This window comes from Lissotriton helveticus, chromosome 2_2 (genome assembly GCF_964261635.1).
Source record: "Lissotriton helveticus chromosome 2_2, aLisHel1.1, whole genome shotgun sequence".
NCBI lineage: Eukaryota > Metazoa > Chordata > Amphibia > Caudata > Salamandridae > Lissotriton > Lissotriton helveticus.
This window is the reverse complement of record NC_136060.1, coordinates 228,448,984-228,460,833: the sequence shown is the minus strand read 5'-3', so window position 1 is coordinate 228,460,833 and position 11,850 is coordinate 228,448,984. Positions and strand designations below refer to the sequence as shown.

The following is an 11,850-nucleotide window of genomic DNA, read 5'->3' as shown; positions in this document are numbered from 1 at the left end:
TAAGTGGCTGTGTGATTGCCTCTATGGGTGAGTGAGAAGGTGTATAATTACCTCTATGGGTGACTGAGAGTGTGTGAGTGGTTAGTGTGGCTATATGTTAGATATATCAGTGGTTTTGTTAGTGAGGGAGTTGGTGTACGACTGGCTGTATGGGTGACTGAGTGGATGTGTGTAGGAATGCATGACTAAATAACTACTTCATAAACCACGACTTTCTGAACCACGAAAACTGAACAACGAGCTATGCTAAACCACTACAGTTTTTTATAACGACTTCCTAAACCACGAAAAAAAACATTTGTGACTGGCCATTAGATGGCGATATTGTAATAGTAATACTTCTTCAAAATATTTTTACATTGCTCTTTACCCATTTTTTTTTCATCTTATATTTTAATTTATAGTTATATTTTCTTAAACCTGACGAAATACAAATAATTGTTAATTTTTGTAATTGATATTATGCTTAAAAATGTAAATGTATTGAAAAACGAAACATTAACAATTTCGATTTAGCATATTTTTGATTATGTCGTATATTTATTATTAAAAATATTTTTTTTTTTACAAAATGTTGACACTGATTTATAATGAAATGTAAATCACCTACCTGACAACATGGATGGGGAGGAGTAGAGACTCGTGGTGTTTTGTTCCCCCAATGTATTATCATGCTGACATTATGAAGGCTGGCTGCTTTCCAACCTTCCTCCGAGCCCGTCAGCCTGATATCTCCATTCAGTTGTCATTTTGTGGGTGGGGGACGTGCATAGCCTAATTCTAAAAGAATAGAGCGCTATCTCGTCAAAATCTGGGGCATTGATAATCACGCACCATAGTGTGCCCTGAACTAATATCAGAGAGTGCCAGTTAAATCGGTTCTTCTTGAATTAGGCTAATATTTTGATTTGGCGTCTCACTGTGTTGTAGCACCTGATAACCCATGGTGACCAATAGCAAACGGCAAATTTTTGTGCACATTGGATTACTCTTTTACTCCTCAATGCTGATTGGATGTAGTCCCAGCAACGATTATTGGAGTAAACATCTCCCGGAACAGTGTTGTTCACTTTCTTTTGTACAGCTGTTTTCTTTAACATTGTGCCAGAGAGTTTGTCTCTCTTCTGTTTCCAAGTTTATTTAAGGGGTGGGGGCGGAGATGAGTGACGTGAGCAGTCCGAGGTTCGGAGACCAAGACTGACGTAGTAGCATACATTGCAGTCCGGGAAAAGTTGTGGTTAAGAACTTCGTGATTTAGAACTTCGTTGTTCAGGATTTGTCGTGGTTCAGTCTTCGTTGTTCAGGTAAGTCGTAAATAATACTTCGTTGTTAAGGATGTTTCCCGCGTGTAGACCTATGAATTAGTGAGTAGGTATGTAAGTACTGGTATGGGTGTGTCAATGGTTTTGAGAATGGTAGTGTGAAAGTTGGAGTGGATGTATGAAATTTTACATGGGGTGTGAGTGCCTCCATCAGAGATTATATGGATGATGTCATCAACAATGTCATCAGTGATTTCATTTGAGATGTCATGAGTGATGTCACTGACCATGTCATGAGTGATGTGATATGTGAGGTCATAAGCAGTGCATTGTGGGGCACGAGTTGTAGTTAGCTGCTAAGTTTCTCTGGTTTTGTATGAGTGAAATATCAGCCTAAGTACAATATCCCTGTAACCTTTGGTTTTCTGAGTGAACATTTTAGAGAGAGAGAGATGGAGCTAAAGATATATAGATGAATAAATAGATAGATAGATAGATAGATAGATAGATAGATAGATAGATAGATAGATAGATAGATAGATAGATAGATAGATAGATAGATAGATATGCATCCACAGGGGAAAAATAGGTTACAGGGAAGTTATAGTTAGGCTCTGATTTCACTCGTATAAAACAAGTAAAATTCAGCAGTTAGAGTTACCTGGGCTAACTTTAACTTGATCCCCCACAATGCCCTGTTTATGTCCTCAGATTTTACATCACTCATGACATGATCAGTGACATCACTCATGGCATCACTGATAACATCTCAAATGATATCACTGATGATATCCAGTGAGTGTGAGTATTTTCTAAGAGTTTATGATTGTTAAACATATATACTAAGTTATTACAATAGTATTGGAAGTGTATTAATAATGAGTGATACTACTTTTAATATATATCATGTGAGTGGCTGTGTGACTGTATGTATCTTTGTGCCTATCTCTGACTTGTTCCTTGTGTAATACTGATTTAGTTTAAGCTCTTACCCAATATCCTAGGTTTGGGACCTTATATAAGGCCTTGACAGATTTAACAATACCCCTACCAAGTCCCTCCCATTTTAACACCTCCCACAGATAACCCCCAGAGACTTGGTCAAAGGCTTTTTTGGCATCCAGGAATACCAGGCCTAATGGTGATTTAGTCACTTCAGCTTCATCCAATAGAGTTATTACCCTACATACATTGCCGGATAGGATAGTCGCCACTGGTCCGGTGGTGACAACCGCTGTTCCTAATGTCGGCCATCCGCCCACGATCGAGACCCTGAACACTGCCGGTCCGATTAGCATCGTGGTCGCGACCGCATCAGTGTGATTTTCCGCCAGACACTTTTCTGCCGGTTACAGTCTGCCCGCTAGCCTGGTGGGTGGAGCTAGACTGCTACAATTGTTGCGGAACAGGGCCAAACACTGCCGGCCCGATTATGATGCCGGCGGTAGACAACCTTTACACAGCGGTGGAACTGCCATGGAAAGGCATGCAGAGACATGTTCTGGGGGCCCATTGTGGGCCCCCAATGTGTTGGGGAGGTGTGGGTGCACAGGAGGGTACCCATGGCACCCCGCTAAACTTCCCTGTGCCATGTGGCAGGCACTGTGCAGTGCCTGCCACGCAGTGCAGGGAGATGCAGGACATGCTTCTGTTTACATCGCAGCGGTGCTGCTGGCAGCAGCAACCACCGCAATGTTAATGGCCAGAATCCAACTGCCGCGGTCAGATTTCTACTGCAGGGCATCCTAATTCAACCAGCGGTTATGCCGCGGTCCAGGCGTGCAGTGCTTTCCCACTCCTATGGCGGTTGGAGTGATTTTCCGACCGCCATCCTAATAGACCCCTTAATCTTGTTGCTATCTTTGCATATATTTTCAGACCTGCTTTTATAAGAGAAATTGGTCTACACGACCCAGTATTTAATGGGGGCTTTCCCTTTTTTTTTAAATGGTGTTAATATTGTCTTCCCAAGATGGTGGTTTTACCGCTTCCTCCTGGCCTTTCAAAAACATAAAGATATTATTTTGTTCTGGGAGAAATACTGAGTAAAAATCCAAAGAGATTTTGTCTGGTCCTGCTGCTTTCTCTCTTGTCATATCTTTCACTGTGGTCCCGAGTTCCTCCATAGATATGGGTAGCTCCAAAAGCTGCATTTCTTCCTGATCTAATCAGCGCCCTTTGATTGTAGTAAGGAAGTTGTGTTAGAATTCTGCAGAGGAGTTATATCTTCTGAATACAGAGCTGAATAGTAATCAAGGAAGACCTAAAAGATTTCAGTAGGTACTTCCATCTTTCTTACTTGTTCATCCTTGATAGCCTCTATCCCTCTAGCAACCTCCTTTTGCCTAACACAGTGTGCCAGCAACCACCATGTGCTTTTCCGATTATCAAATCAGACTGCCAGGTGATTTTGATACTCATTTAATGTTGCCCTAATTATCCCCACTTTCTGCAATACCTCCCTGCTGCCCCCTCCCAATTATCCCAGTGGAATCAGACATATACTTCCAGTGTGTCATAGAGTTCCTGCTGCTGCCTTTGCTATTGTTTATTTATTTATTTATTTAATGCGTTTTATATAGCGCTGGCTATACTCGTAGGTATCAGAGCGCTTTACATTAGGTTACATCACAGCGAGTTACAAGTTACAAGTTTAAATAAGTTACATAATGATTACATGGAAACGATAAGAGTACAGTCAAGGTACAGTAAAATAAAAGACAGTTGCATGGAAATTAACTGGGGAATTGGGGAAATCAAAAGGGGGGAGAGAAGGTAGTGGGGAACAAAAGTAGTGTTATGAGAGAGGGTGCCGGGATACGAGGGGATGGAGAAAAGGTAAATCAGAAAGAGGGAGAAAAATTTGAGAATAGTCAAGAGGGGAAGGAGGTAAAAGGGTAAAGGACAAAGGTTCAACAAGATGGCGGGTCTGGGTCTGGAGGAATCGGTGGAGAAAAGCAACAAAATGGCGGGAAGGGCAAAAGATAAAAAGTTGTAAAGTCCATGTAAGTGACCCAGGGAGCGTGAAATAAAGAGCAAAAAAAGAAGTCAAGGGGGGTACATAGTTCCAAAGATAAAGGAGAGGAGGAAGGGAGAGGAGACATGCAGGCTCGGGTTCACTGGGGCAATGGTGTAGACATTCTGCCGATCGTTCCTGGAAAAAGTTATCTCGGGTCTCAGGAGTAAGGGACGAGGCAGAGCATATCCAGGTAGATAGCCAGCACAGGGAGACAAAGCTGTGCCCAGGCTGGCCCCCATTTTCATTCATCAGAGGCAACTCGATCAAAGGCAGTAAGCAGAGGGAGAGAACAGCAGCAGCAGCAGCAGGACATGGAATGTTTTTCCCCGATGTCCAGCTGGGTAGGAGATGGCCGCCGGAGAACCCAGGCCGGACTCCTCAATGGCCGAACCAAACAGCTCCATTGGCCATCAGTCAAGATGTCTCAATGTCCCGTGAAGGGGGGAGATCATGCTTTAGAGCAATCCAACACCATCCGGAGCCATCTGGAGGAGCCCAAGCTGTGCCGAGGCTGGATAATCAACAGGAGGACGGTAAGCTCTTAGTGAGGCAGAAGAGTCAGAAAGAGAGGCATCAGCGGTGCGGTAATCCATGCCCCAATGTCCGGCTAGGTAGGAGACGGCCTCGGGGGAATCCTGGGCCAGACTCCCCAATAGCCAATCCAAGTGGCTCCACCAGGCATCAGCTAAGTCTTCTCTGTGTCCGCTGCCCCATAAAGCCCTTTAGGATTATCAGGGCAGGACCTTGACAGGTGGCCCGTCGCTCCACAAATAAAGCATTTTGCAAAAGGAAATTCCCCAAGAGCTGGGTCTACTTTGGCTCTACACTTGTAGATATCATGCTCCTTAGAACCACAGCGTTAGCAGATACCAGTCCCCGTCTCCTGAATCTGTCGAGCTTCTCTGCAGTCTGCAAGAACATGACACAGCTTTCGACAGTGGAAACATAGCATTTGACTTGTCTTGGTCAGTTGCCTCTTAACTCGTCAGTCCTCACGCCTATGGTCTTTCCTCAGTGCAGTGGTCACTTCATTGATCAGCTTCTTACTGTCAATGGGCACAACATTCCCACCCTGCACAATCTGTGATTTCTCCTTCAGAAAGTCCATTAAGCCAGTCAAGTCATTATTCAAATACTCTTTTTTCTTTTTATTCTTGACTTTTCGCTGTTCCATCCTGGGTGCCAACTTGTTCAGGGCATGCTTCTGACCTGTTGCTGGGGTGGCCTTATTCGAAAACGTTTTCCCACCTGCCAGTGTTCCCTGCTTCAGATCCTCCCATGGCGAGGTATCACAAACTTTCTTCCTGTGGACGTTGTTGGGCCGTGCCCAGCGAGTTAAGATGCGGAAGATTAAAAAAGCCTGTGCTTCACACCATTGCACATCAGGTCACTGCAGCCAGATGGCATGGCTGTTCGGTCCGTCGCTGAAATCAGGGTTTATGAAGCAGCTGTATTGACTGACCTACTATCCTGACGCTTCAGTCCATGCCCGATATGGCTGTTCCCAATTTACTAGGCAGGCATCGCCTCACGATTAGTCTTTAGCTCAGTGTCTATCCCCTTACTCCCACCTTAAGGGAGTCCCAAACCATCCCCAAGGTGGCCGTTTCCTGAGTTATTTGAAGAAACCATTTCAGCCACACACAGATATGTTCCCTGTAGTCACTGTACTTAAGTAGTTTCCTATCGAACCTCCAGGTTCTAACCTGTTTTTTAAGCCCTGCCATTTCACATTCTAGTATCAATGGATTATGATCCAACATTGCCCTTGGATGGCATTTGATTCTAATTTGCCCTAATTTGCCCAGCTAGAGAGGCAGACACAAAGAAATAATAAAGGCGGACCAACTCGTTATGTGGATAGGAAAAAAAGGTGTAGCCAGGATCTGGATATTTCAAACTCACCCAGACATCTTCCAACCCATGATGTCGGAATCATTGCTGAACCGCTTTATAAACTAATGGTTTCCAACACTTGTAAGGGTCTAATTTTCCCAGATTGTTTGTCACTTCTATATGTAGATGTTCTCTAGAGTCGTCTGATGGATCTGACAATGAGAAAAAGTATTCTACCATTTTTGATTCCACCATTTGGCCAGTTGACTTAGATGTAGCAGTTTTAGGAGTCCTGGTTCTGGTTACTCTCTCTCTTTTCTGCCATTGGCATCTATGGGGGTCAGCTAATTTTGGTCTGGTAATCTCCTTTAATCCATTAATTATCTGGTTTACACCATTAGGCCACTCTCCGACATTTACCATTCCTGAATCTCCTGCGCCGACATCTCCTCCTGGTGTTATTACTACTGGTGCTAAGGATGCCTGCCCCCCACTCTACTGCTCATTTTCTGATCCTTATCCTCTGATATGGGGTGGGGTGTGGTGGTGGGCCTCAGCAAGGCCTACCAGTGCTAGGGGTTCGCCCTTCTCTGCACAAGTCCTCAGACCAATAGGATAGAAGTTGGGACAGAAACTGGAATATAAAATACAAAGTTCATTAGCCTCATGAGGTGAAACTACATTCACACAATACCCTTCGGCAATGTATGAAGTAGCACACTGAATGGAAGGAGCTTGGTCCTTTTATACACACAAAGGGGCTCAAAAGAAGGCGGTACAAGTAAAAGAAGTAGGTTTTAGGCACATATAAGGTCATACAGAAAATGCACAGTCAACAAGTGGGAGGAGCTAACAGTTGCTAATTCTGGTGAACACATCCTGACGGTAACAAGACATAATATCGAAGTAAAAATATAGAATGGGCATAATATCGAATCAAAAATATAGAATGGACAAATTATCGAATGGACATCATATAGTTGTTAAAAATATCAAATTGAAGGTAAGTAATATCGATTGTCAAAATATCGAAGTTTAAAATATCGAAGTTTAAAATATCGAAGTATATAATATAAGCATTAAAATATATCGAATTTTTAATAATATCAAAATTTTGTAAGTGTTTTTTATGTTAGTATATGTGTGAAAAGTTATTTTTTGGAATGTATGTTTAATTTTTTTTAAGTAATACATTTTATGATATTTAATTTTTGCGTAATTTAATTCTGTAGCGGGTTGTGGGTTTATAGGGGAATAGGGTGGGAAGTAATTTAAATATATTAAATTAAATATACATTTTTAACAATTATTAATTATTATTAATTAAATTTTGCTTTTTAGTTCTGTAGCGGGTTTATAGGGAAATAGGGTAGGAAGTAATTTAATTGTAATCAATTAAATAATTGTATTTATTTATTGGTATTTATTTTGAATTTATAGTTAATTACTTTTCAATTGGTAATTAATTTTTAATAATTGATTAATTGATAATTATGTTAATTTGATTAATTTGTTTTCCGTAGCGGGTTGTGGGCTTATAGGGGAATAGGGTGGGAAGTAATTTAATTGTAATTAGGTAAATATTTTTTATTTATTTATTGGTATTGAATTTTCATTTATTGTTAATACATTTTTAATTGGTAATACATTTTTATTAATTGTTAATTCGTTTTTTAATAATTAATTATTTGATCATTATGATAATTTTATTAATTTATTTTCTGTAGCAGGTTGTGGGTTTATAGGGGAATAGGGTGGGAAGTAATGTAATTGTAATTAATTGCATATTAAAAATACTTTTTGTGTATTGATAATTAATTTACTGTTAATTAATTATTAAGTGGTATTAATTTGCAATTAGTTTTTGTTATTGAAAATGTATTAGTTGTTAATTAATTATGAATAGGTATTTGATTTTTAATAACTAATATTTATTTTTATTTCTAATTAATTAATTATTACATACTATTAAATTGGTAATTAATTTTAATGTTTTATTGGTATTGATATGTTATTAATATATTAAATCATTACTTTCCCTACTGTTTAACTCACTGGAGTGGGAATAGTATGCTTTACCCCTACGCTATCAAACGTTTTCCCTACTGTTGCACTCACTGGAGTGGGAATAGTAATTTCTACCCCTACAATATCCAACATTTTCCCTACTGTTGCACTCTCTTGAGTGGGAATAGTAATTTTTACCCTCCCGCTATCCAACGCTTTCCCTACTGTTGCAGTCACTGGAGTGGGAATAGTAAATGTTACCCCTACACTATCCAACGCTTTCCCTACTGTTGCGCTCATTGGAGTGAGAATTGTAATTTTTACCCTCCCCCTATCCAACGCTTTCCCTACTGTTTCAGTCACTGGAGTGGGAGTAGTAATTTTTACCCTCCCACTATCCAACGTTTTCCCTACTGTTGCACTCTGTGGAGTGGGAATAGTAAATTTTACCCCTAAGCTATCCAACGCTTTCCCAACTGTTGCACTTATAGGAGTGGGAATAGTAATTGTTACCTCTACGCTATACAACGCTTTCCCTACTGTTGCACTCTCTGGAGTGGGAATAGTAATTCTTATCCTCCCCCTATCCAACGCTTTCCCTACTGTTGCACTCACTGGAGTGGGAATAGTATTTTTTACCATCCCGCTGTCCAACGCTTTCCCCACTGTTGCACTCTGTGAAGTGGGAATAGTAATTTTTACCCCTATGCTATCCAACGCTTTCCCTACTGTTTCACTCTCTAGAGTGGGAATAGTAATTTTTACCTCTATGCTATCCAACATTTTCTCTACTGTTGCACTCTTTGGAGTGGGAATAGTAATTCTTACCCTCCCCCTATCCAACGCTTTCCCTACTGTTGCACTCTCTGGAGTGGGAATAGTCATTTTTACCCCCACGCTATCCAATATTTTCTCTACTGTTGCACTCTCTGGAGTGGGAATAGTAATTTTTACCCCTACGCTTTCCAATGTTTTCTCTACTGTTGCACTCTCTGGAGTGGGAATAGTAATTTTTACCCCTACGCTATCCAATGCTTTCCCTACTGTTGCACTCACTGGAGTGGGAATAGTAATTTTTACCCTCCCGCTATCCAACGCTGTCCCTACTGTTGCACTCACTAGAGTTGTAACAGTAAATTTCACTCTCCCGCTATCGTATGGCAAAAGTATTGTATATTTTTTATTAATATTACGTTAATATATATATGTATTAAAAAATAAAAACATGTTTTTACTTACATTAATTATTTATTAATTTTAAGGTTATTTAAGTATTTTAAGTATGTTTAAGTTAATTATATTTATTATTTCATTAATTTTCAATTAATTTTAAGACATTAAAAAATTCGATATTTTGACTAACTATATTTTTACAACAATATTTTTGTTTCGATATTATTGTACTTACCTGTTTGTAGATAGGAATTCGATATTTTTGCATTCTATATTTTTTCGTCGTTATTTTGGTAGGTCTATCTTTTGGTATTCTATATTCTATATTATGTCAGTGATTGCATCCTGACATTTTCAGACTAACAGCAGCTGCATTAACAGCTGCAACCTCCACTGAGCATGTGCAAAGTGGAAGAGGCAAAATATAACCGGTCTCTAGGCAGATTTCAAAAGCAGACAACAGCAAGGTAGGACAGAGCACATGGCACGTACGTGGTAGCACATGGCAAACAAAATGGCTGCCAGAGATACAAAATGGATTCCACAAAACGGACAAGATAGCCTCTAAATACAGGATGGCTTCTGCTAATGCTAACCCACTCCCTGCTAAATTATAACATGGGGGTGGGGGCAGGTACACTCTTAATCACTGCTTCCTTGGTACGCCCCCTGGTCTATGGCTTACCTCCTCCATGGTACCTTGCTGTGTGTTCCCTGCCAGGGGGTCTATTGGCCCGGTAAGATTTCTAGCAGTTGCCCCTCGGTCTGTTTTTTAAAGACGTTTGCTGCTTAATGGCTGCTTTGACCTCCGCTAGCCTGAGCCTCTGTCTTTTTGGCGACCTCCCAATCTTTCCCTTTCCTCCCGATGGGTTTACCTTTTTCTGCTGCAGTCCAGGTACTGAATGTGGCTCACGGTTTGGTGACAATTTTTGGGCCCATCCTGTTGCCCAGCAGCTCAAATCACGTGCTACTGGTCCGCTGCAGTAAGTCTGATTGTCATGGCTATGAAACAAATCTTAAAAAATTGAAACATCTCTGATTGTGGCGCTCAAACCAAAGTATTGCTGTGCGGTGAGCTGCATCGCTTGTTGAGGGAGGTGCTTTTTTTCAGCACTCACATCAACACGGAGTGAGAAGGGAGTATCTATAGGGCCACTATCACACAGCCCCATCATGCCTCTGACAAACAACACTTCTCTGATGAAATATTTTGGTATGCTGTTTTTTATCTTCTCCATAGACCTGCATGGAGTAATAAATGCTGTATAATATCTAGACTCCTGGTGCGAGGTAATTTGATTAGTGGTTGTCATATCCAATAAACTAAACACTTTGCTACCCTTGAGTGTGGACAACATCTCTGAGACATTCGGTAAGGATACTGATCCATCAATATCTGATCATTCAAATTGCTGACCAGTAAAATAGGCGCAACCCAGTTAGAAGACTCAATGGGTTCTATTACCTCGTTCTTGCATAAATTGTCAAGCTCTTTTTTTAAATTCTGCTTGCAAAGCTAGTGGCACTCAACGGACCTTATGAACCACTAGTAGAGCTCCGTCATTAACTCTTATCTTGTGAATGAACCATTTAAACTGACCTAACCCTTCATTAAATACCTCAGGATATGTTTCTTCCCATACATTCTTCTTTACTGCTACTACCTGCACATAATAATTCTTAAGTATGACCTGATCTGAATTGTTAAAGTCCAATAAAATGCCCAAAGGTTCTTGGTTATACCTCGTCACTTGCCACATACACAATTCCTTGTGACTTGTCCCTTAAACTGTTGTACTCTCTATCCTAGTCACTATTTATACTGCGTTCTGTAATGTTAAAATTAGTTCAGACAACAAAGCTCCTTGAACTTTTTTGTTATTAGTTTTTCCACTAACTGGTCTCTAATCATCTGCTTCTCAAAAGCCTTGTATTAATGAGATGCAGCTAGAACCCTTAAAGCTCCCAAATAACGTGATGCTGATTCCCAACCAACTCGTAGCCTCTTGTAGAACTTATGCCTTAGCAAAGTGCCATTATTTATTTATTTTTTGAAATTTTCAAAACCTTTATTCGGGTATCATCAATCATACACAGCCATCCCCCTACAACCCATAGGGGCCGGCAGCAAGTCGAAGAGGTAATATCACACTTTCTGTTGCTAGCAACCACAGCCATTAAGCCGACAACCCGGGGGTCCGGTGGCGTGTAGCATGGAACCGACAGTCGACCCAAGTCCCCATAACGTGTCTGCGCCCACCTCCCTGGCCTACTCCTCGACAAAAGGCCTACCAGATAGAACCTAGCATAATCAGGACCTCAACTCTTCATTGTGAGCCAGTATTGAATTTACCCGTTAAACTCCATCTCAAACCATCCCCGAACCACCCTCCCCACCCCCTCCCAACCTCCCCGACTGCCTGTTGGTCGTCACAGTATTAAGTAGCTCTTACTCAACTCCACTACAATCTGCACCGGTGCCGCACACACCCCCGCCCTCCTCCCTCTATACCCCCCTCTCACTGGGAGATCCCACTTGCGACCGCAAAGTGC

General features: G+C 41.1%; 1 pseudogene; it reads right to left on the bottom strand.

Moving 5' to 3' along the window:
• Positions 1–4,966: 4,966 nt before the first annotated feature.
• On the bottom strand, positions 4,967–9,991 carry LOC144821646 (zinc finger CCHC domain-containing protein 9 pseudogene; annotated as a pseudogene).
• Positions 9,992–11,850: the final 1,859 nt, after the last annotated feature.